The sequence below is a fragment of the Acomys minous genome (genome assembly GCF_964271855.1).
Source record: "Acomys minous genome assembly, chromosome: 5".
NCBI classification, from domain to species: domain Eukaryota; kingdom Metazoa; phylum Chordata; class Mammalia; order Rodentia; family Muridae; genus Acomys; species Acomys minous.
Genome location: NC_140494.1, coordinates 87,462,661 through 87,487,670, shown reverse-complemented (window position 1 = coordinate 87,487,670; position 25,010 = coordinate 87,462,661). Strand labels below are relative to the sequence as shown.

The 25,010-nt window shown below is 44.5% G+C and overlaps 2 long non-coding RNA genes across 2 annotated transcripts in view; one reads left to right on the top strand and one right to left on the bottom strand.

Moving 5' to 3' along the window:
• Window positions 1-8,300, top strand: part of LOC311598589 — a 35,408-nt gene extending 27,108 nt beyond the window's left edge. Inside the window, exon 3 of the long non-coding RNA XR_014779586.1 lies at window positions 7,971-8,300. This is a non-coding gene — a long non-coding RNA (uncharacterized lncRNA). The remainder of the gene's footprint in view (window positions 1-7,970) is intronic.
• Window positions 226-18,997, bottom strand: LOC311598590. The gene is made up of 3 exons (XR_014779587.1): window positions 18,537-18,997; window positions 17,827-18,044; window positions 226-2,635 (listed from the first exon to the last, which is right to left on the bottom strand). It is a non-coding gene; the product is annotated as an uncharacterized lncRNA (long non-coding RNA).
• Window positions 18,998-25,010: the final 6,013 nt, after the last annotated feature.

Here is a 25,010-nt window from a genome sequence, read left to right as displayed (position 1 = left end):
ATATACAAAATGGTTGCCCAGAAAACAGCTGCTGAGGGGCTAGAGAAGCGGCTCAGAGGTTAAGATCACTTGTTGCCCTTGCAGAGGCTCCGGTTGAGTCCCCAGCGCTCACATGGTGGCTAACAACTTCTGTGACTCCAGTTACAAGACCTCTAACACCCTCTTCTGGCCTCCATGGGAACCAGGCATGCGTGTGCCACACCTACGTACATGCAGTTAAACTGCTCATACACATAAAGTAGTAAAAATAAATACACTTACAAATAAGCTTTTAAGTAAAAACAACCATTGAAGTAGACACTTGTATTCTGTTTTCATTGCTGTGCCTAAACATCTGATAAAAGAAACTTAAGGAATTAACTTTATTTTGGCTCATAGGTTAACAAATACAGTCTTTCATAGAAGCTAAGTTACAGCAGCATGGTCTTGAGGCATCTTGTGGCACTGTATCCACAGGCAGGAAGCAGCAACAGGCGAATCTGGCACTTGGCTTTCTTTTTTTCATCCAGTCTGGCATATCCCAGACCACAGGGCAGTGCCACCCATATTCAGGGTAGGTCTTCCCTCCTCAGTTAAACCTTTCTGGAAACGTCTTCACGGACACACTTGGAGGTGTGCTTCTGTGCTGATTCAAAAGCCGGTGCAGCTGACAGGGAAGGTTACCCCCTCACAGAGCCATTATCAACTTAAATGGTGATGACAAAACTCACTATCCCCATTGCACGGGAAAGAGCACGGTGAGAGAGCAAATGCTGGGTGGACCACAGCAGTTATCCAAGACTGTGCTCGTAAGAGCCCCATTGTAACACGGCTTTCTCTTGGCACAGCTGCCGGGCTCAGTGAGAGGAAATCATTTCTCACATCTGCTTTTCTTTATGGTTAAGCAGACCACTAGACCTTCAGATGGCCTTCCTGAGTTGCTTTGTTGGTAGACAGGGATGGAGGACAGACTCATAATGCATGTGCCATGTAGGGAAGTGAAAAGACAATTTGAAGTCTGTTTGGTGAACCCTAAGAATGTGAATTTGTGGAAGCTAGCCTGGGGCATCTGGTGAGGAAAGAGGTTGCCTGTTCCGCCCACAGTTACCCTCAGTGGGCCAAACCCACATGTGGATGGATGCCAGCAAGGCAGGGCCACCGAAGTACTCGGAAGGAAATTCTAGAGGTAAGAGTAGGCTGCCCGATAGGCTCACAAACACACAAGGTGTCATGGCACAATGGGTTAGGAAATTTTAGGTCTGTTATTTAATATTAAATTATATGTGGGCACATATTTGGTTTTTAAGGCTAAGTCTCTGAAAGTCCTATTCTAGACCTATTTTAGATCTAGGGCAATAGATTATTTTTCTCCATCAAAATGTGTGTGTATGTCTGTGTGTGCATGTACATGTATATAGGTGTGTCTATGTCTGTGCTTCATGAGTATATGTGTGTGTATACTTGTGTGTGTATCTCAGTGTCTGTGTGTTTGTCTCTGTGTATTCTAGTGTGTTTGTGTGTGAGCTTTTGCCTGTATACATGTCTGTGTGCCTCCCATTACGTGATGAGAAGTAAATGAGAAAAGAAAGTCCCTGTGTAAATCCTTAAGAAAGGGTAGTGATGTTTTGAGCAAAGTTGGTCTGGTCTTGTTCATTTAACTCTGAAGTTGGAGACTGAAGGAGTTCTTAATCCTGTTTTTGTGTGTTTTGTTGAGGCAGGGTTTCACTGTGTAGCCCTGGCTATCCTGGAACTCACTCTGTAGGCCAGGGTAGCCTGGATCTCACAGAGATCTGCCTGCCTCTGCCTCCCATGTGCTGGGATTAAAGGAGTGCATCACCACTGCATGGCTACTTAATCCTGTTTTCATGTTCACTGTGATATCACCTTTGGGAACTATATCTGTCCACCTCCTCGTGCTCTGCTGTCACCCGCCTAGTAACTGCTGATCACCTCTCGTGAGCTACAGATATTGTTATCACACTGCATCAAAAAGAATTTGTTCACTCCTTTGTGCTGCTGGGTATTGAACCAAGGGCCTTGCATGTACTTGGCAAGAGCTCTACCACCGAGCTACATGCCCAGCCCAAGGCATTCACTTGTAATTCCCTAGAAGTTTAGAGCCCCTAGAGGTATTGTGGCTTCTTTATCACTGTGTCCCATTTTTTTTTCCTGCGTGTATCAAAGTACTTGAGACATATGGGAGCCTCCACTGTTGCACCGAAGGCATTTGAAATCAGGCTCTGGGAGTCAGTGTTTCTAAGGAAAAGACGGTCTGTGGTGACTCCATGAAAACGGCAAGTGACCAGCACTGTCCGTAAAATAGAGTGTGGAAGCACCTCCTTTTAGAACTTCTTTCACTGTCACACTGTCTGTGTAAGGCTGCTTCGTTGTTACAGTAGCAGGAAGTGGAGGCACTGATGCTGAACTGTCCCTTAACACCTTCACCAAGTCCCCAAAAGGCGAAAGAGACAATAACCTACGTTGAGATGGTTTGGGTTGTCCAGCCCCTCACTTCACTGTTTCGGTTCCTTGTTTTGTAGAAGTCACAGGAGGAAGAATGAGTTCCTTGCCGTTCTACACTCTCTGAGTTGTTGGCCCTCTCAGCTGATACTCCTGCGTTCTCCTCCTTCTCTGCAGAGCAGCTCGCGCCTGATTCCTGCAGAGGACCCGAACACACGCAGCCCCGAGAACTGCTGTTCCGTGGCATCTCTGCCCTTTTGCTAGGAGTATAATTTTTCCCACCTACAGCCTTATGATGTCTGTCTCTGTGCACTGCTGCTGTACCCTTTATCCCATGGCTCATGCCTGCTCTCAGTGGTGTTTTTAAATAGGCTTTATCTCTATAAAAATGGTAAGTGATAAAGTTAGAGCACTACATATGCCGACGTGCTATTTATATATTTTATTTTAAATTGACTGTGCCAGCCTCTTGTCTGCTTGTTCTCAGAGCTTTCTACACCACCCTCTGTCCTTGGGATCTTTGTTTTCAGACCCGGTCAAAGAGACCCAGAGATGGACACTGTAGGTGGGCAGATGGAAGGATCAAAATGGGTGATTTTGGTGTGTGTGTGTGTGTGTGTGTGTGTGTGTGTGTGTGTGTGTGTGTGTGTGTAATACAGCACATATATGGAGGTCAGAGGACAACTTGCAAGACGTGTTTTTCTCCTATAATATGGGTCTTTGGCTTGAACTTAGCTCATCAGGCTTTGTATTGAGTGGCCTTACTGACTGAGCCATCTTGCTGACCAGAAGCCAGGGGCTATCTTCCTTTCTCTCTGCTTCAGATGGTACCCGTAGCATCCTGATAACATCTCCACCCCTAGCCAGATAGCCCCTTTTCTCCACATTCCAGCTGTATCTGGCAAGGGCTGCCATTGCTGTAGGTGCCTCTAGGCACCCCAGCTTATGAGTCCTAATGGCTTGTTTCTTCCCTCCAGCCCTCCAGGTACACTGGTTTCTGCCACTCTGGGTGGCACTTCTGTCTTTCATTACTTGTTTTAAATTCTCTCTGCTGCAATTAGCATGGCTTCTGTGACCTCTTTCTCTTGGATTATAGCATGCTAAATGTATATATTCACCACATATATGCATGGAGAAACAGATAGGTTTTTATCTGATCATATGTATTTACAGGTACACACACATATATGACAACACAGAAAAGGAACCTTCAGCATACACATGAAACAGTTAAGAGTGACATTAGGAACTGGGAAAAGGAATACAACTAGATATATAGGAAGTTTGAAGGCGTCGTAGGGTTTTTTTTTTTTCTAATAGCTTTCATGCTGGAGAGATGGCTCAATAGCTCAGAGCATCGATTACCCTTCTTGAGGACTCCAGTTTGATAGCCAGCACATACATGGCAGCTCACAACTATCTGTAACTCCAGTCCTAGGGGATTTGGTGCTCCCTCTTCTGGTCTCCCAGAGCACTGCATACATACGGTGCACAAGTGTGCATCTTAGTTAGGGCTATTATTGTTGTGATGAAAAACGAGAATCAAAGCAACTTGGGGAAGAAAGGGTTTATTCGGCTTACACTTCCACGTCACAGCTCATCATCAGAGGAAATCAAGACAGAAACTCAAGCAGAGCAAGAGTTTGGAGCCAGGAGCTGATGCAGAGGCCATGGAGGGGTGTCATTCACCGGCTTGCTCCTCATGGCTTGTTCAGTTTGCTTTCTTATAGAACTCAGGAGCACTAGGTCAGGAATGGTCCTGGCCCTCCCCTGTAAATCACTAATTTAAAAAATGTCCTACAGACTTGCTTATGGCCAGATCTTATGGGGGCGTTTTCTTAGCTGAACATTCCTTCTCAGCTTGTGTCACATTAACATAAAACTAGCCAGTACATACATACGTGCATGCAGGCAACACACACGCGCGCACACACACACACACACACACACACAGAGAGAGAGAGAGACAGAGAAATAAATAAATAAAAGATTTATTGATCACAACTCACACTTCTACAATAATAATTTTTATGTGCTCACATGTAAGACTTGAATTTTTAAGTGAGCATACATTCACATATTGCTTATATAACATTAAAAATCAAGTTGAAAATATTAAGAACAAAGATGGAGAGCACATTAAGTGTATTAGCCTTTACCTTAAGCCACATAGGGAAATCCCTGCAGAGATACCACTCACGCATCCAGTCATTCTGTATATTTTACTATTTATTGTGTTCCAGACACTCTATTGGGCCCTGAGTGTCCATCACTGACTACCACAGGCATGATCTGTACACAGATTATCTGCAGTAATTAAACATGCAACAATGCTGATCCTTGTAAATTGTTAGTGAATAGTCCCTATTATCCATACCATTAAGAAGTAAGGGCAATGAAAAGGCTAGCCCAATCAAGTAAGACTTCCTTGATGGAGTAGTTTATTAACTGAGTCCCATTTCCCTTCCTTCTTACATGGGGGAAATGAACAGACAGAAGGAGATTGTCAGAGCCACAGTTTGCTTTCCTGATAACTCTACTCAGGAAAGCTACTTATGGTAGTTTGACTAAAAATGGCCCCATAAACCCATAGGGCATGGTACTACTAGGAGGTGTGGCCTAGTTAGAGTAGGTGTGGCTTTGATGAAGAATTTGCATCACTTGGGGGTGGGATTTGAGGCTCAGAAGCTCCAAACCAGGCCTGGCGGCTCACCGTTTTTCTTCCTGCTGCCTGCCAATCTGGATGCAGACATCTCAGCTTCTTCTCCAGCACCGTGCTCGCCTGCATGCCGCCAAACTTCCCGCCGCCATGATAATGAACCAAACCTCTGAAAACTAAAGCTCTACAAAGGCGCCTGTCCGTGGGAGCCAGTGCTAGGACGCCCGCTTGCTGGACGCAGACAGAGGTTCTACGGGAAGCGTCGTCTCCTGCCTTATGCATTCTAACTACACATTCCACCTCTGAGCTGCGTCTCCAGCCCCGATGTTATGTGCCTTACATTAATTAATAATACTGGCTAGCAGGCGGCTCAAAAACTAAGGATATCAAGGGGGTCAGTGCGATCTTTGGGCTTTAGGCTCAGCTCAGTGGTAGAACACTTCCCTAGTATGCTTAAGTCCCTGGATTCAATCCTTAGCATGACAAAATACCATCCGCATCAAAGCCAGACCCAAACAAAAACAAAACTCATTGATACAAAGGTGCCAACGTCCATCAATCCTTCCATCCTTTGGTGAAGACAACTGACACCCCTATGTACACCCCAAGGCAGGGATGTCTGCAAGCTAGACAAGTAGTCCAGCCCTGAGCTGCCCCTCCAGGTTTATCTTCCTGGTCTGAAGCAGGGCAACATAAAAATGTTGCGGCAAAGTCCTTCATCTTCTATTCACACATCTCCTCATATGCACTCCTGGAGGGGAGGGAGTCAGTATTTGTGCTAAAAAGCTACCTATTGTCAAGTTTCAATTTTCATGAGATTTGCGTATAATCTGACTCATTTTTCTCTCAGATTTTCCAACTCATAGGCATTTTGGTTTTGGCTGTAATCTTATTTTTATTGCACCTCGCCAATCTATCTTGTTGTAAGCCACAGTTTCCCCATGACATTAGGCTACTTGCAAAGTAGCCCACTAATTGCAATTATGGTTTAGATACAGCTTGTCCAGTCTCTCGAGACTACAGAAGAGCAGGTTACATTTGCCTTTGATGTCCAAGTTACAGAAGTAACAACAGGTTCTTAGTTTGACCGCAGTGGCCCCTAGCTATTTCTGGGCACTGCCAATAAGGTATGTCATCCACACTTATTAGCAGCTGCTATAAATGCACTGATGCACCCAGTCTTTCCTCTCCTGCTTGGCTCCTCCGTGTCTGTATCCTGCAGGGACACTGAGAACCCTTCATTGCTGCCACTGCTCACTGTGAAAGATGCACTGCTAGAGCCAAGGGCTCAGCCCTGGTACAGCCAAGAGTGCCAAGCCTGCCAGCCCTGGGGTTGTGAGAACAGAATGGGGTTTTATGTGCACACTGTGGAAATGACCACTGCCCCAACTTGGAGCTGAGATCTGAAACAGTGATGTGTTGAACTGGGTATCTAAAAGGCTTCTTGCTAGTAGGTTTCTCACTTGGAAATAGTTGGGAGGTTACAGAACCTGGTGGGAGGATAACTTTCACCCTTCTTCAGGCCTTCTCCCTTTGGTTCTTAGCCATCCTAGCAACTGTGCTTGGCTCCACTCTCTAATCACAAGATCTCCCAGCCAAACCAGCAGATTCACACACAGAGAGTCTTGTGTCTGTAGCAGTGATACGGTAGTTGTGTTATAGGTGTCTATGTGAACAGATAAGACTATTCTCAGCTGGCCAAAACAGATCTCAGTGTAGTACTCAGTCACTCAAATGCACTAAGAATGCTTAAATTAAAATGGATTTATGAGGAGAAATGGCCCACTCAGCATTTTCTTCTCAGGCTTCCTACATTATAACCCACAGAATCTGCGCAGTGAGAATCTGTTGTTCTCAGAACCCAGCACAAATTCTTCGCCAGCTGCTGTGTCGAGCAGGGGCGTGTAGCTGAGGTTGGAGTGCACACCTCCGTGGTTGGTCTAGCAGTGTTCTTGCTGGTCTGAGGTTTTGCCTCAAAAGAGAAGCTTCTTCTGTTTTCTAGTGTGATGAGTAATAGAAAGAAAGGGCTGGGTGTAATGTGGGGCTTCTCATGACATTTGTCATTGCTTCTTCTCACTTACGGCATCCTTTCTGCCAGAGATTTGCAGGCTTCTGTTCTTAAAAGTTTAACAACAAAAAAAATTCTCTTTAGAAGTTTAAATAAGAGCCAGGCATGGTTGCGTATGCCTTTAATCTCAGCACTTGGGGAGGCTGAGGCAGGGGGATCTCTGTGAGTGTGAGGCTAGATTGGTCTACAGGGCAAGTCCCAGGACAGTTAAGGCTACACAGAGAAGCCCAAAACTAAAACAAGAAGAAGAAGAAGAAGAAGAAGAAGAAGAAGAAGAAGAAGAAGAAGAAGAAGAAGAAGAAGAAGAAGGAGAAGAAGAAGAAGAAAAGAAATGTAAATAAAACTGATTTTTGGCAAGTGCATAGTTAGTTACCCTTTAATGCACATAGCCGTGGACTCGCTTAGTTTTACACACAGCAGAAACTACTGCCGATGAGGAGACAGAGTCAGGCTTATGTGGATTGTGTGCTGCTCAAAGACACAGCAGACAGCACACAGTCTCACCAGACCTCACACTGGTCCTCTCGCCTCTGTGCATTAAAATCCTGGGGACGCCCTCACTTGACTAGTCAGATTGTCCTTGGTGCACATTCAACTCGAACATAGCCAAGTTTACTATGTTTTGCCATGAAAGTGGTTTGTTTCATTAACTAGCAAAAATTCTATACCCAGTTATGATGTTAAACTTCTCTGAATGGAAAGCTGGGTTTAAAACCTTTAAATATTTCAAAAGTAATACAATCTTAAAAAAAATACCCCTGTTATATTTATCACCACTAGGTAATATAGAAATATGTTTTCTAGGAAACTACCAAAAAGGGTCTTTCAAAGTGGCTATGCCAGTTTCCTATCCCTCCAGCCACCAGCCACCAGCCACCTACCAGCCACCAGCCACCAGCCACCAGCCACCAGCCACCTACCAGCCACCAGCCACCAGCCACCGGCCAGCCACCAGCCACCAGCCACCAGCTACCAGCCACCAGCTACCAGCCACCAGCCACCAGCTACCAGCCACCAGCTACCAGCCACCTACCAGCCACCAGCCACCAGCCACCAGCCACCGGCCAGCTGCCAGCCACCAGCCACCAGCTACCAGCCACCAGCCACCAGCCACCTACCAGCCACCAGCCACCAGTCACCGGCCACCAGCTATGTGTGAGCGTTCCTAGCACTGCATAGTTCTTGCTGTTGCTAACACTCAGAGTTTAGCCATACTAATAGATATGTAGCGGTGTCTCATTATTATTTTCATGCGTGTTACTCCCAATGGGTTATGATGGGGGAACATCTTTTGTGTGCTTATTTGCATCTGCATGACTTCGCTGGTGAGTTCCTCAAGTCTTAGGCCGATTTTTCAAGCAGTTGTTTGCTTCCTGACTTTGTTTTTATTTCTCTCTCTTTTTTTCATTCCCTTGGGGTGGGAGATTGACCCCAAGGCCCTCTGCCTGCTGGATAAGTACTCTAGCATTGAGCTTCATCCCCAGCCTTTGCTTTTTTTCTTCTTATATTTTAAGAATTTATGTACAGGCATTTAGAAATAGAGGTTTCTATTACATCTAGACAAGCAGTTTTAAGAGCTACGTTGTAGTAATTGCAATTTAGATATTAAATCTGATATTGAATAATAATAAAGAATTGCTTTCTGTAGAAAAAATTTAAAGATATGAAAATTTTCTGATAATTCTACAACAGGTCTAACAACTCACTACAGCTGGGGGTGTTGGACCGATGATGTTTAAGTTTCTAAAACTCATGCTAGGTCTAGGAGCCAGCAGGGTGTGGCAGGTAGGAATATGGGGCTCAGGCCAGGGTTGCAGGTTATCATCTGGATGATCTTGGCCAGATTGCTCAGCCTTTGTGGCTTCCAGTTTTCTAATCTTCAAGAATGAGTGGAAAGGATTACTTACCGCAATGGACTGAATAGACCCCCTAAATTTATCTTTAGGATCCCTAACTCCCAGTGGGGCTATATTTGGATGTGGTACTGTAAACTAATTAAGGTTTAATGAGTCACTGAGAATAATGGCCTGACCCCTAGGATCAGTATACTTAAGAGACAGAGACAGCCAGTGCTCTCTGAGCTCTCCGAGCAGCATAAAGTGTGGGCTGGCTGAGCTCACAGAGTGAACGTGGGCATCTGACACTCAACCCTTTCACCGCTTTACTTTTGCACTTCCTGTATCTAGAACTGTGAGAAAGCATAGTTCATTGATGAAGTCAACCATTATGTGGCATTTTAACCTCAACATTGTAGGATTGTTTTGTTATGGTTGTGTTTTAAATGTCACCTAAAGGCTCGTGTGTGGGAAAGTTCCTGTCATGTGGTGAACATCCGAGAGGAGCACTCCAGGAGAAAGAAGGCACTGCAGGTGTGACCTCTAAGAGAGGACTAAACATTTTCCTTCTTCTCTCCCTCCCTTCCCTCTCTTCTTTCCCCATTTCCTATTTCCCCGCTTCCCCTCTCTCCAACCTCTCTCCACCTTCTCTTGGCCACCATGAATGAACGAGTAGCTTTGCTATACCAGGCTCTCCCCTCAGTGACATTTTGCTTTACTCTAGACTAGAAGCAAAAGAACCAGCTCTTCACAGACGAGCGTGCCTCAGCAAACACAGCCAAAATAAGCCCTCTCTCATTTTACATGCGTTTTCTCTGATATTTTCTCACAGTGAATGAACTCTTTCTCTTTCACGGACACACAGACAGATAGACAGACAGACAGACAGACAGACAGACACACACACACACACACACACACACACACACACACACACACACACAAAACGTTTTTACAGTAACATGGTGCCAGCACTAGGAAGTTCTATAGAAGTGTTAGCCTCAAATCTGTGGTCCTGTGGTTACACAGTTTGATACACAAGAGAACTAAGTCTTGACAAAAACTTGAGAAACTGATTTAAAATTAGTTAACTGGGGAGACATTTTCTTTCTTTCTTTCTTTCTTTCTTTCTTTTCTTCCTTTCCTTTTTTTTTTTTTTTTTTTTTTTTTTTTGGTTTTGTTTTGTTTTGTTTTTTGAAACAGGGTTTCTCTGTGTAGCCTTGACAGTCCTGGACTCGCTTTGTAGACCAGACTGGCCTCGAACTCACAGTGATCCTCCTGCCTCTGCCTCCCGAGTGCTGAGATTAAAGGCGTGTGCCACTACTGTCCGGCCTGACATTTTCATTTAAAGTCCATCCAGTCAGACAAAAGCAAACATGCCAACCTCATTTAGGGCCAACATCACACAACTTATTTCCTTCTTTCACTTGTCAAATGTTTGCATTTATGTTAAAGAAAAGGCATCCTTGCGGAGTTTGGTGGCACATGCCTTTAATCCAAACCCTCAGGGTGGGCATGGGGGTGGGGATAGGCAGAGGCAGGTGGATCTCTGTGAGTTTGAGGCCAGCATGGCTTACAAAGAGAGTTCCAGTACAGCCAAGACTATTACACAGAGAAACCTTGTCTGGAAAACAAAACAAAACAAAAACAATAAAGCATCCTCCTTCCTAATAAAACCTCAAACTAATATGATGTAAGTTTAATGTGACTTGAGGGAAAGAGAAAACAGAACAGGAAATGTCTATGTATTTAACATTCAAATTTTCTTTTTCTTTCTTTCTTTTTTTTCTTTTTGTTTTTTTTGAGACAGGGTTTCTCTGTGTAGCCTTGGCTGTCCTGGACTCACTTTGTCAACCAGGCTGGCCTTGAACTCACAGAGATCCACCTGCCTCTACCTCCCCAAGTGTTGGAATCAAAGGCGTGCAATACCGTGTCTGGCCAGACACCATCTTTCAGGCAGGATAGTTGCCTACTCTGTGTCTGCACAAGAACAGGCCTGTCAGCATTCAGTCTTGGAAGGGGAAGAGGCTCAGGAGGCTATTGACTACTGATAGCATCTGGACAAGGGGAAATCATTGCCTTTAGTTATAGACCCATGATGATCCCATCAAGCTCCAGTGGATAGTTCCAAACCCTGGTTAAACAGAGCAGGCCACAAAACAAAACAAAAGGATCAATTAGAGAAAGGGATTGGTAGGAAGAGAAGATGATAGGGATGAAAGGGAGATGAGTGTGTGTGTGTGTAGGGGTGAGAGTAGTCAGAATATGTTATATACATTTAAAATTGTCAAAGAGCAAACTTTTAAAAATATCTGAGTGTAGTTGTAGGTAACAGTACTCCCAGCACTGGGGGTGGCAAGACACAGGAGATCCTGTGACTCACTGCCGGATCTTATTTTGTGAACCCTAGGTTCTTGTGAAAATTCTGTGTGCTCAAATCAAGATGGATGGCACTTGAGGATGCCACGTACATGCAGTGCACAGAGTAGCCAGAAGAGGGCACTGACCTCCCAGGAACTGGAGTAACAGAATGTTGTGAACTCCCATGTGGGTGCTGGGATTTGAACTTGAGTCTTGTGTAAGAGCAGCCAATGCTCTTACCCACTGAGCCACATCTAGAACCCCTATATTAGGTACTTGGGTTGTCATAAAACACCATGACCAAAAACAACGTAGAGAAGAAATAGGGGTTTTTGGCTTGCAGTTCCAGATAGAAGTTTAACAATGGAAGGAGAGACATGTGGCAGACAGCTGGAGCAGGAAGCCAGGAGATCACACTTTCAGTTACACAGGAAGAGGGTGGGTGAGCTGGAAAGGGGGTGAGGCTACACATTCTCAAAGTCTGCTCTGGTGATGTACTTCCTCCAGCAAAGTTCCAGTTCCTGAAGGTTATGCAACACTCCCTAACAGTGCCCCCAACTGGGGATCAAGCATTCAAATACCTGAGCCTTTGGAGGATAGCTCTCATTCAAAGCACCATAGTAGCTTGTGCCTGTTATCTTGGTATTTGGTAGGCTGAGACAGGAGGCTCAGGAGTTCAAGGTCATCCTTGGATATATATGTGTGTGTGTGTGTGTGTGTGTGTGTGTGTGTGTGTGTGTGTGTGTATATATATCCTATATATTTATATTGCGGCTGTGTGTGTGTGTGTGTGTGTGTGTGTGTGTGTGTGTGTGTGTGTGTAGCCTGAGCCATATGAGACTCTGTCTCAAATTTTTTTTTTAAAAAGTGTCTTAGTTGCTTTCCTATTGCTATGACAAAACACCTGAGCAAGGCAATGTATTCAATTGAGGGCTTGCTTACAGTTCCAGAGTGTCAGTATATGACCATATGGTGGTGAATATGGAAAGGAGAAGAGAAGGGGGGGGGGCGCTGACACAGGATTTTCAAACTTCTTTTGTTTTTGTTTTTTGGTGTTTTGTTTGTTTGTTTGTTTGTTTTTTGGATTTTTCAAACTTTAAAGCCAACCTCCAGTGATGCACCTCCTCTAAAAAGGCCACACCTCCTAATACTTTCCCAAGCAGTTCCACCAACTAAGGGCCAAGCCTTTGGGGGGTCATCCTCGTTCAAACCACCTAAACAATAAACATATTTCACTTTACCCTAACCTCATGCTAGCCATGCAAATCAAAATGAAACAAATTTCCAGAACAGACACTGCCCCTGCAGCTTCTCAGGCTAAGGTTTTATAAGGCTGGGTTTGTGCTTTCTGGGTTTCAGCTATGACACTCTCTCCCCCTTGCACTTCAGAGGCGGGGAGCATTCCCAGGCTTTCTTGGCAGGCTGGACCACCATGCTCCTCACTGTGTTCTTCAGGAGCAGGCTCTACATGTTTGTGCCTCCCAGCCGCTCTGGTTATCCATGCCTGCCCTGTCTTTATTACCTCTGAGTAGGCTTCAGGCTTTACCACGATTCCTGGCTAATGGCTCACCCACCTGTGTCCTGTCGTTGGTCCTACCAGCAGAGTATTTGCTCCCAACTCAGTTATAATTATCTCCCCCTATCTGGGACTCCATTTAAGGTCAGTGCCAATCCCTGGGACCTATTTGGGGAGATTCTTGTGACTTGATCTTGGCCAACTAAAAAAAAGGAAAAGAAAAAAAGCAACAACTAAGTGGGGGCTTGGGGAGATAGCTCAGCTGCTATACTGCTTTCTGTACAAGCACTCTCTCAGTTGGATCCATGGCCTCCATAGCAAGGCTGAACCAGGCCAGCCAGTCTAGCCACAACGGTAAACTCCGAGTTCAGTGAGGGACTCGGTCGCAAAACCTAAAGTGGGTAGCAGCGAGTTTCAGGGCAGCAAGGGCTGCACAGTGTAATTCTGTCTCAAACAAAACAAAACAAAACAAAAAACAACAAACAACAAACCATCACAACACAGACAAGGAGAGTAACAAAAGGAACACCTGCAGATATTTTCTACTGTTAAAACAGCTGCGTGTGGTGTCCCACACCTTTAATCCCAGCAACTCGGTAGGCAGAGGCAGGCAGTCTCTGTGAATTTGAGGCCGGCCTAAGTGAGTCCAGGACAGCCAAGGCTACACAGAGAAACCCTGTCTTGAAAAATCAAAAACACAAAAACCAAACCAAAGAAAAAAACTAACCCCCTCCAAAAAAACTCCCCCAAACCAGGACCCAGGACTAATACTGTCCACAGCTACCCAGGAAGCATACGCCAAGGGAGAGCTGCTGAATAGCTGAGCTCTCCTGTGTGCTGAGGAAGGCTAAGCATGGAGCTTGGGCATGGAGTCCGTCCGCAAATGCTGAGCACTCCAATCAGTGCGCCATGAGATTATCATTCCCAAATCTTCTTTTATCTATTTTAATAGTAGGAAATATAGCATATTTTCCTACTGCTTACATCAGTTAGACCAGCAATTTTCTTACACTGGAACCTCTGCTGTGCCTGCCTATGCTTATGTATGTGGAAGCCAAAGAATTGGAGCAGGCGGTCCTGGGTGGGTTTTGATTGACTGCTCTGCAGTTTCGTGAGGAAGAACATGAGATAGTAATAAATTTATACTATGGACACATTTGCCTACTCTTATCTAGACTTTTTATTTTGAGATACTTGTAGCTTTCTATGCAGCTATAGGAAGATAGAGAGGTCTGGTGTAGCGTCACCCACTTTCCCACAGTGGTAACATCCGGCATTTGGAGCACAGCACCCTCAGGGCTCAGCATCTGTCCTCAAACAAGACTTATGATTTGAGGAGGAATTCCACAAAATCTCATGGGATTTACTGGAAGAAATTTCGCAAAGCCAAAATAAACAGCAAAAGTGGAGAATGGGCCAAGAGTGTTTGCTGGACAGATGGTGGTTGGGCATTCCAGGGGAAGGACTGTTTCCTTTGCTGCTTTCTCCTACAGGATGACAATGCCAATGCCTGGTGGATGGCAGATGATCAGGCTTTATAGCAGTTGTCTGGGGAAGTCTGCTGCCTAGCACCTGAAGCCCTTGGGGGGTGGGGGGATTATCTGTGGTAGAAACAAATCAGCCCAGGGAACAGTCTGAGTGTGGTATTAGTGACCTGCTGTCCAGGCAACATAGACGAGACCTGCAAGTGTTGACAGTCTTACCTGACACCATGAGTCTTACATTCCCTTTTATAGTCCTAGAACGTGGCATGAACGGTGTCAGATAATTTAATGAATGGATGGTGTAGTTATATGTCAATTGTCATTGCTTCTGGAACACGAGCAACCAAAGTCCTTCTTTCCCACCTTCCTTGGATCTGGGGAAACTCATGTACGTTGTCTTTGCTTTGGCTAAAGCTCTTTGAAGGCTCCAACAGCCCTAAGAGAAGGCTCCCTAGATCCAGCATGGCCTCCTGCTATTGAAACCTAGTCCTTCCCTCCCTGAGGAGTTTCTTACCACAGCAGTGGGGCAGCCCAGGAACAACTGGCTGTCCACACCTCATAGTGCCATCAGAACAGCCTTTGTTTGTTTGTTTGTTTTGTTTTCGAAACAGGGTTTCTCTGTGTAGCCTTGACTGTCCTAGGCTCACTTTGTAGACCAGGCTGGCCTTGAACTCACATCAATCTGCCTGCCTCTGCCTCCTGAGTGCTGGGATTAAAGGCTACCACGCCTGGCTCAGAACAGCCTTTTAAAATTTGTTGGACTTAGGCTCAGCTAGGGAGTATAACCACAACCTGCCGTTGTTTGTAAAATTCTGTGAAAAAAATTTGAAAACTCCATCTCTCACACAGTTTTGTTCTAACTCACCACCAAAACCTTTCCCCCCTCTACTTATTTTTATTTATCTATTTATTATAATTTATTCATGTTACATCCCAATTGTTATGCTCTTGCTAATATCTTCCCATTTCCACCCTCCCTTCCTTTTCTTCTACTCTAGTCCCCTCTGACAGACCTCTGAAGGGGGGGGGGACACACTCCTCCTCCACCATCTGACCACAGCCTATCAGGTCTCATGTAGATAGCCTGCATCCCCTTCCTGTGTGTGCTGCAGGGCCTCCCGGCCAAGGGGAAGTGATCAAAGCTCTGGCACGAGAGTTCATGTCTGAGGCAGTCCCCCACTCGCCCCTCAGCCTTGGGGAACGAGCTGTCTATTGGCTAGATCTGAACAGGGCATCTGTGTTCTCTGTGTGCATCCTCCTCGGTTGGTGTGTCAGTTAGTACAGGCCCAGCTCTCCAACAAGGCCTTTCTTTCTGAGCAAACGTCTTCGTTAAATACTATGGAGTTTCATCTTCCCAAGAAAGAACCAAGGCGGTTGAGATTTCTTTTGTGTAACTAATCGGAGCCTGGCATGGTGGCTTATGCCTGTCATCACAGCACTCTGGAAGCAGAGGCAGGAAGATCAGGAGTTCAAGGTCATCCTCTCCTGCAGAGTGAGTTCAAAGCCAGGATGGGCTACGTGAGAGCCGGTCTCAAACAAACACAAAAAAACATAGAGGCTGTATTTTGAGTAAACTATTTTAAGCTTCCTGAGAAACTGAAAATAACTAAAGGAATCCTTGGCCTCTGTCTACCCCACCCCCTCAGACACTGGCCATTGCCCTTCTCAGCTGCTAGGATTCTGAGCAGTGTCTAGATTTGGAAGTAGCAGCAGAGTTTGGTGGCACGTGCCTGTAATCCTGCACTCAAGATGCTGAGGCAGTAGGACGGCCATGATTTGGAAGCATGTCTTGGCTGCAGAACAATATTTTGTCTCAAAAAGCACAAAACTAACAATAATTAGCAATAAATTATTCAATTAAAAAAAAAAAAGAAATGAAACGATTGTTCCAGGAGGCACCAGGCAGAGAACATGGAGTTAGTAAAAGCCTGTGACTCCAGCTAGATCTCTGCTGTCAATTTACCTTCCTCACTGGTACGGAGTACTCAGCTGTGGCAATATCCCAGCTTCAAGCTCTCTTCTCCAAGGCACAGCTAGTCCCAGGTCTGTTAACAGAAATTAAAGGATGCAACGAGCAAGCTGGCATGGGGACACCTGCCCTTTAAGACCTGTCCCTGGAGATGTGAAACAAGTCACTCTTTCCACTATGCTGCTGCTGGATTTGTGGTGTAGCTATCACTTTAGGGTGTAAAGAAAACCTCAGACGGGAGCACAACAGAACAGTACATTTCAATGCCTTCTGAAAGAAAAGGAAGTATTTTTATTACCGCCATCATCCACTGCCACAGTACGATGAAAGGGAAAGCTTCGAAGAGAGGTGGAGCTTGGAAATCTGACCTTGGCTGGTGTAAGAATAGAGAGAATCTGCTGCTTCTAAGTTCCTCATTCAGGATCTCGGTGTTCCAGGAAGTGGTCTGCTCAAGTTTCCTTTCTCTATTTAGCTCCCCTGAATGCCAGCTTCCGTGCCTAGACATCACTGCCAAGGATCCCGCTGGTGCATTCAGCTGCCATTCAAAGAAGCAGCCCTCCACACCGCCTCGCATTTGGGAGCCTGTCTTTCAGCATAAAACAGGTGGAAGGACATTCTGCCTGTAGAGCTCTTCTGGCATGCTCTGCCCCTTCTGCTGCCCAGGGCCAAGAATGACAAAAATCCTTTGTGTATATTTCGGGGTGGGAAAGACCAGATATTACTGTGAACAGCAGTTAGCTTGCTGTTCAGACAGGACTCCCAGGGCAGCTGTTGCAACTCAGACAGCAATAACTTTAACATGTGGCTCTGCTGCCAGGGTAGATTGATAGAAACTTTGGACAAATCATTTAAGAAATTATGCTTTCACGATAACGTTAAATAGTCTTAAGATCAACTTACAGATAGCTGAATATTTGTTAGTATCCTATCAAAGAAGTACAACAAGATATTAATCAACCAGGGCTGTGCTTGTACTTCCATCCCATTCTAAACATCTGCTTTCAGTAAAGTCCATAAGTTTTCTGTCGGCAAAAATTGGAAACGACACCAGATTTGAAATCCCCAGCTACAGTTGAGCAGACTTAACTTCTTATGTGCTGGCACTCACAGTCTTACTTAAACTCGCATAGAACTCAGCTTTACAGTGGAATTACAAATTTTAATTTGTGAAGTAGACAGTTGTTTTTTTAGCCAAGGCTTAACTACCCATGCTTAAATTTTAGTCTTAGCACATATTAAGTGTACCCACAAGCTCTTAACATTTTTGACTTAAGAAAACATTAATACTTAGTTATTTGCAATAAAACAAAGTTACTTCAGTAGATAATAAAAACATGGTTAGCTAAGATAACCTATTTCTAGAAAGGTTATAGAAATCTCAATATTCCTAGCTAACTGTCCTCAAGAGCTAGGTCTTAGTAATGCCACTTGTTTAAATAAAGTGGATGGTTTTCCCCTTGCACGTGCCCAGACCAACATTAAAGACTATAATTACCCTTATTCCAGAGTAAGCAGAGGGCACCGGTGATACCACTGTTGATCTTCAATCACCAGGGAAGGATAGGATTAAGACTGCCATTGCTGATCACGGTAGCACATGCCTGTAGTTCCAGCATTTGGGAAGTGGAGGCAGGAGCATCACTGAGAGTTCATGGCTAGTCTGGGCTCCAGGATGTGTTCCATGTCAGTTAAGGCTACATAGTGAGGTCTTGCCTAAAAAAACAAAACAAAATAAAACAAACAAAAAATCCACTTTGGCTCATATTGACTTATGTTTTGTTTTCCTAATTTGGGGACTGGGAGATGGCTCAACCACCGAAGAGCTTGCTAGGCCAGGAGAGGACTACAGTTTGGATCCTAGAACACATGCGCATGCCAGGTGGAATGATAATCCACCTCTCATCCAGCCTTGGAAGGTGAGGCAGGGGTTAGCCAGAGGAAACTGCCTCGAGAGGTTGCAGTATGGGTGAGTTCTGGGTTTGATTAAGAGACCCTGCATCAAAGGAATAAGGTTCAGCCCAGCTAAAGAAGATCCCCACCATCAGCCTCAGGCCTCTACACGTGTATATGTGGCCATGCGTACTTCAGCACACGCGTGCACCTACACACACAAACCTATGCAAAGCAGAAGATAGAAAGGTTGAGTGCTGCTAGACACTTGGACACACTGACACTACCATTTGGCTTGCCCTGTCCTTGGCCTACCTGGTTGTCTGCTTTTTCCTCTCATAATTGCTTCTACATTCTTCAGGCGGAGCACAACATGGTATCTGCCACTGGACCAGTCTGCCTAGTTTGTCCTGTCCGGCAGCTCCTGCTAATCCTTGCCAGCTTTCTCTGTCATTCATGATGCCCAAGCAGGCGTAACAGCCCCTGCCAGTTCTGCCACCTACTTCATGAGTCCTCAACTCCTATGGTGTCGTTTTTCTGTCACCCCTTTTACCACTCCTAGAACCCAGACCAGTAATGCTCCTGTGCTCCTCTTCTATCTACTCTTGACAGCTGCTAGCTCCTGGCTTATCCTCACACTCACACTCAGCACACACTGCTAAAGCCAAGCTTAGGGTAAGCTGTAGGCTCTCTCACATGGATGCTGGCCCCTTCTCTGACTCTTTGGAACATGTCATTGATACTTGATCCTCCTGGAAGTCCAGTCTTGGCTTTCTTCTCTGTACTCCTTCCGTGTTTCTAAACTCAGGGATTCAGGGAGTACTTCCTCCCCCCCCCTTTTTTTCTTTTGAAGTTCACAGTAAACAATGCTTCTCACCTCATGCTCCCTCTTTTGTTATTGTTACAGAGCCAGGCTCGCTCAGCTGACTCCCAGCCTGACCCAGATTTGCCTGGATGCTCTTGTTACCAACTGTCTGTCTTCTCTCCGTGATTGTGTCATTTTTTGGACAGGCTGACTGTGAAGCCTCTACTCTGACTGCTTGAGGTATCACACAGAAAGTCCACAGATGAGAGTAAATGTTACTAAATGTAACTGTACAAAATAGAACTGATGAGGAAAGAATAAAGGAAGGGAGATGAGATGAGAGAACCTAAGGGTATTATTAGTAGAATAATGAAGAGACGTGAAAAGAAGACTGGAGAAGAAGATGTGTAGCAACAAGATGTATTAAGATAAATATAAGCGACAACCAAGTCCCTCCTATGCAGAGCCTTAACCTTTGACTGGTGAAATGCCCTATATTGTCAAAAGACATGGCCTAGTGACCCACTCTAGTTAATGGGTAGTAAGTATTCTAGAGGAATTAATGAGAATTGAACTAAGAAAGCTCTCTGATTCCTTTAAATGGCCCATGGGTGTAAGGTAGATGCACAGAACAGTAAAGGAAACTCATAATTTTAGTGTGTTCTAAACATGAATTTACCATATCCCTCAGTAGGTGATGTCCCTGGCTTTAATGAATTTAAATGTTTTAAGAGGCCAAGTGCTTAATGACCACATGATGGGGACGGTGTGCAAGAAAGTATTGTGTTTGCTTTGTACATAAGGCGATGTAGAACAAGTCTTCCAAGCACTGGATTAGGGTTTTCTTCCTTGAGAAAAGGTATGCGTGGGTGGGAGGGGACGTTGAGGTAAACCATCACAATAATCAGCGTTTTCATAAAAAATCATTTTTCACACCCAGCATTGGCCAAAAGAGATATCAGATGTTTGGATAATCATCAACATTTATTTTCATACAGGTTAAACACCTGTCTATATCTCTGATCATACTTTTAAATTTAAGGAAAGTAATGGTTTAAATATTTTTCTGTTGAGATTATGGGTACCAGTGGGATTTCTGGGGGAGGAGAGACGGCTTGGGATTGCTATAGAGCCTCTAATGCTTAGGAACACCTTCTGCATCTCTCCTCTTCCCTGTCTTTCCCCGTCCTTATTTTTTTGAGATGCTGGAAATTGAACAAAGGACCTAGTGAGTGCTGGGAAAGCGCTTTACCACTGAGCTATATCCAGTATACATCTCCCTGCTTTCGACAGGGTTTATGTCATCAGGCAAGCCTCAAACTCACTGTATAGTTAAAGATGACCTTACCTTTCTGATCTCCCTCCCTGCACCCCAAGAGCCAAGACGGAGAAGGTATACCACTGTGTCTGGATGTACTATTATACTTTTTATTATGCTCAACTATTGTGAAACTAATAGTGGTATAATTATAAAATTAAAAATTCTCTAAAATGACTGATATTTTAGTTTTTGAGACAGGATTGAGGGGAGATTCTGGAGGTTATGGCTTTAAAAATAGAGCCTGTCTTTGCAATAAAAGAGTAAGAAACAGTAAAGGAAATGGCCAAATCAGTTGCAGGTGGTTTTCATTTATTTATACATTTATTTATGTATTTATTTTTGGAGACCAGATCTTAATATATAGCCTTGGCTGCCCTAGTACTCCCTATGTAGATCAGGCTGGCCTCAAATTCACAGATATCTGTCTGCGCTGCCTCCTGAGTGCTGGGACCAAAAGCATGGATCAACATGCCTGGCTTTGCAAGGTGACTTTTAACTTTTTTCAGTGGTGCTCCTTACAGTTTGTCCACACTGAATCCCTACTAATGTGAACTTGTGCAATTAAGTGGATCCTGGAACTGGACCCTCGTCGACACGAATGATGTCATAATCAGAGGAGATATTAACTCTAAGGACTCAGATGTAAACAGAATATAGCTGTGATTGAAATATGTACAGAAGACAAAATCACAAACATATAATAATTTAAGTAGTCGTGTTTACTCTGTCCTAGAAAGATGTACATTATATTGTACACTTTTCTTATAAAAATATTCCAATAAAAAGTTATTTTATGGGCTGGGTGTGGTGGCGTACACCTTTAATCCCAGCACATGGGAGGCAGAAGCAAGTGGATCTTTGTGAGTTCAAGGCCAGCCTGGTCTACAAAGGGAGTCCATGACAGCCAAGGCTACACAGAGAAACCCTGTCTCAAAAAAACAAACAAACAAACAAACAAAAAAACCCCAAAACTTTACATAGAAAGCAAAATTCTACTAAAGTACATGACCTAAATATATATTTTGGGCTTTACAATTTATTCATTTCAGAGATCAATGCTAATTATTGTAAAAGAAAAAAAAAGTCTGGTCCAACTGATTCATTTTAGAGCTGAAGAAAGAAAGAAGATCAACTGAACTAATTAAATTACCAAGGTAGCAAAGCCAGGACCCAAACACAGGATCCCTAAATCCTCATGTAGATCTTCTACCCCATCTCATAGTCTGAAGATTAAAAATACCCTTACTGATCTGGGTGTGTCTGTGTGTACTTACATGCATGCATACACACAAGGATACATACAGGTATGTGTTATGTGTTTTTGTGGCTGTTTGTGAAGGTCAGGGGTCAACGCTGTTTTTTGAGCCAGCATCTCTCCTGGTAGCTGGGGCTTGCTAAATAGGCTGGGCAGCATCTTCCTCCCAAGGGCTCATATTTCAAGTGTGTGCTGCCACACCTGGTTTTAGTGGATCCTGGAAATGGAATGCAGGTCTGCATATCTGCACTTTATTGACTAACCCATCTTCTCAGGTATGCTGTGTCCTAAAAGGTTTGGTCTTGGAAATCTGACTGGGGTGACTCAGGAGTGAAGAAATTATAGATACATGTAAAATAAAAAATCTGGGATTGGGTAGGCTGTGCTGGCTCTGATGGGGGACAATTGTTATGTAACCAGCAACCAACTCAAAGGCTTTATTATGCACAGCACAGGGAGGAGGGGTTGGTGGGTGCTCTGCTCCACAGGGGAGCATTCTCAGGAAGGAGGTAGCCTTGGCTGTCCTGAACTCACTTTGTAGACCAGGCTGGCCTCCAACTCACAGAGATGGACCTGCCTCTGCCTCCCAAGTGCTGGGATTAAAGGCGTGCGCCACCACTGCCTGCCCAGCCTGCAGTCAATGTCTTATGTCTTATGTCCACTGGTTTTAGCTAAAGGTCATCTCTTCATCAACATTCCTACTTGGGCCAGAGGAAAGTTTTGTCATTTCTTAGAGCCTTACTTGGGGAACGCTTTCCCATTTCCACTGGGTCTGAGATATTGGCGTCTGTGACATGGCTATGCCCATGTCAACAATACGTTTTCACTCAGGAATTATAAATGCTGATAAATAAATAAATAAATAAATTATAAAAGCATATAATGCTCCCCATACAACTCTTATTCACTGATCTTTATTATACATAAAAACAAACAAACAAACAAAACCTTTTTTGTGCTAGATGTGGTGACACATGTCTTTAATCTGTGTGCTTCAGAGGCAGAGGTAGGACAACCACTGTGAGTTCGAGGCCAGCCTGATCTACAAAGTGAGTCTAAGACAGCCAAAGCCACACAGAGAAACCTTGTCCTGAAACAACAAACAAACAAACAAACAAACAAAACTCTTTGGGAAATACTTAAATAGCTCAGAAACTTTTAAAATCTGGTGGTAAAGTCTGAAAATACGTTTTTTTTAAAATCAGTTTCATCATAGCAAACAGATGAGACTGAATTAATGATACCCTGCTATACTTTCAGCCTAACAGAGCTGTCCTCTGAGAGGTCCCACCCAGTTGGAAATAGACGCTGAGACTCATAGCCAAATATTGGGTGGTGTGCAGGGAGTCTTGTGGAAAAGTGGGGAGGGGGAAGAAAAGGAACTGGAGGTGACAGGAGCCCCAAAAGAAGACCAACAGAGCCAACTAACTAGGGCCCAGAGGGGCTTGTGGAGACTGAAGCACCAACCAAGGACCATGCATGGACTGGACCTAGGCCCCCTACACAGATGTAGCCAATAGGCTTCATCTGTAGGTCCCCTAGTAAGGGGAGCAGAGGCTGTCTCTGACATGCACTATGTTGCCTGCCTTTTGATCACTTCCTTCTGGCAGGTCTGCCTTGCCAGGCCGCAGGGGAAGAAGGTGCACTCGGTTGCTCAGTCCTGATGTGACTTGATGAGCCGGGATTGATGGGAAGGCGGGGACCTCCCCTTTTCTGAGGAATAGGGCAGGGGGGAAGGAGGGAAGGTGGGCCTGGGAAAAGAGGAGGGATGGGGCTACGACCAGGATTTAAAGTGAATTTAAAAAACAAACAAAGAAACAACAATAACAACAACAAAACATACTGGTTCCAAAAAGTATATGCAATCCTTCATTCTCTCCACTAGATGACACTTTTTTGCATGTCTAAACTGTCCAGTGAATAAGAAAACACAGGGAAAATGGAGCACAGGAGCCTAAGAGAAAGCAATATTAGTGATGGTTGTAGTATAATGGTTAGATCCTAAAAAAACAGTATTAAAAAGGAAAAACACACATTTCAGAGCCCCGGGGCTGTAGGTCATTTGTATATAATATGTGCTTAGAGTTCATGAAGCCCCGAGTTCATTCCACAGCACCAAACCACCCCCACTCCAAAATTGTGAAAACAATGACATGCATACATTTTGTTTAGGAACACACACACACACACACACACACACACACACACACACACACACACACACTTCCTCTATTTCTAGTTTGTAAAATGAAAAAAACGAATTCTGCTCTCACTGCTGTTCCAATTAAAATTCTTCTCATCTGATTTCAGCATCCATTAGTTTCCCTGGGCAGACAGGTAACTCAGTCTGTAGCCAACGCGAAATGACAGTGAACACTAATGCAAGTATTCAGAGTTAGGAGTACTTCAAACTGTCAGCATTTATGTAATTTCTAGAGATGTCTTTTTTTTTTTTTTGTAATGGAATGATTCAGGGTTAAAGTACAACTATTTTAAACATTAATTTTCTTTAAAAATTGTCTACCTAGCCTAGCATAGAAAGGGCAGCAAAGAGAAGACAGAAAAGGGAAAGGAGGGCTTTTCAGGCAGTTGATGCCACCAGGTGCTTCCTGTGTGACCTGAAGGCCTGTGATCGTGAAGCTAGCTCCCTCACCAGAGGCCATCTCTGTAGCTGCTGGCGCTTTCTTCTGTGCAGAGCGCTGCAGACTGGATGCCACTCACTGTGTGAGGGAGAGCAGAGCTCCAGCGCTCTAAAAGGACTGCATGTGCTCTCATGGCTTTATTTAACTGTTAGACTTTGAAAAGGATAGCTATTAAAATACAATTGCAAAATGGATGCAACAAAGGTTCCCCCTCCTTGGGCCAACGAAGTGTTCGGTTATCAAAAATGAAAGAAGATACAGGACAAATGGGGAGAACTGGTCCTCAATAGGGTGTCTGACAGGAAGACGCTGGGCCTTACTTAAGAATTCTGTGAGGTCACTAGAGATAGCTGCACAGTTAAGAACAGTCTGGTTCCCAGCACCCATACGGAGGCTCGCTATTGTCCTAACTCCAGCTCCAGGAGATCTGATGTTCTCTTCTGATCTTTCTGGACACCAGACATGTACATGGCACAAATACGGGTAAGCAAAACACTCATATGTATGAAATGTTTTGTTTTTTTTTTTAATTTGAGACAGGGTTGCTCTGTGTATTCCTGGCTGTCCTGGACTCCCTTTGTAGACCAGGCTGGCCTCAAATTCACAGAGACCCACCTGCCTCTGCCTCCTCGAGTGCTGGGATTACAGCCGTGTGCTACCTCAGCAGGCTGGGGAAAAAATGAAGTATAAAGAAAGAATTCTGTGAATAAAGCTTTGCTCTCCATCTCTTTGATTGGAAACTTCCATCAGAGATAGTGAGTGGGGT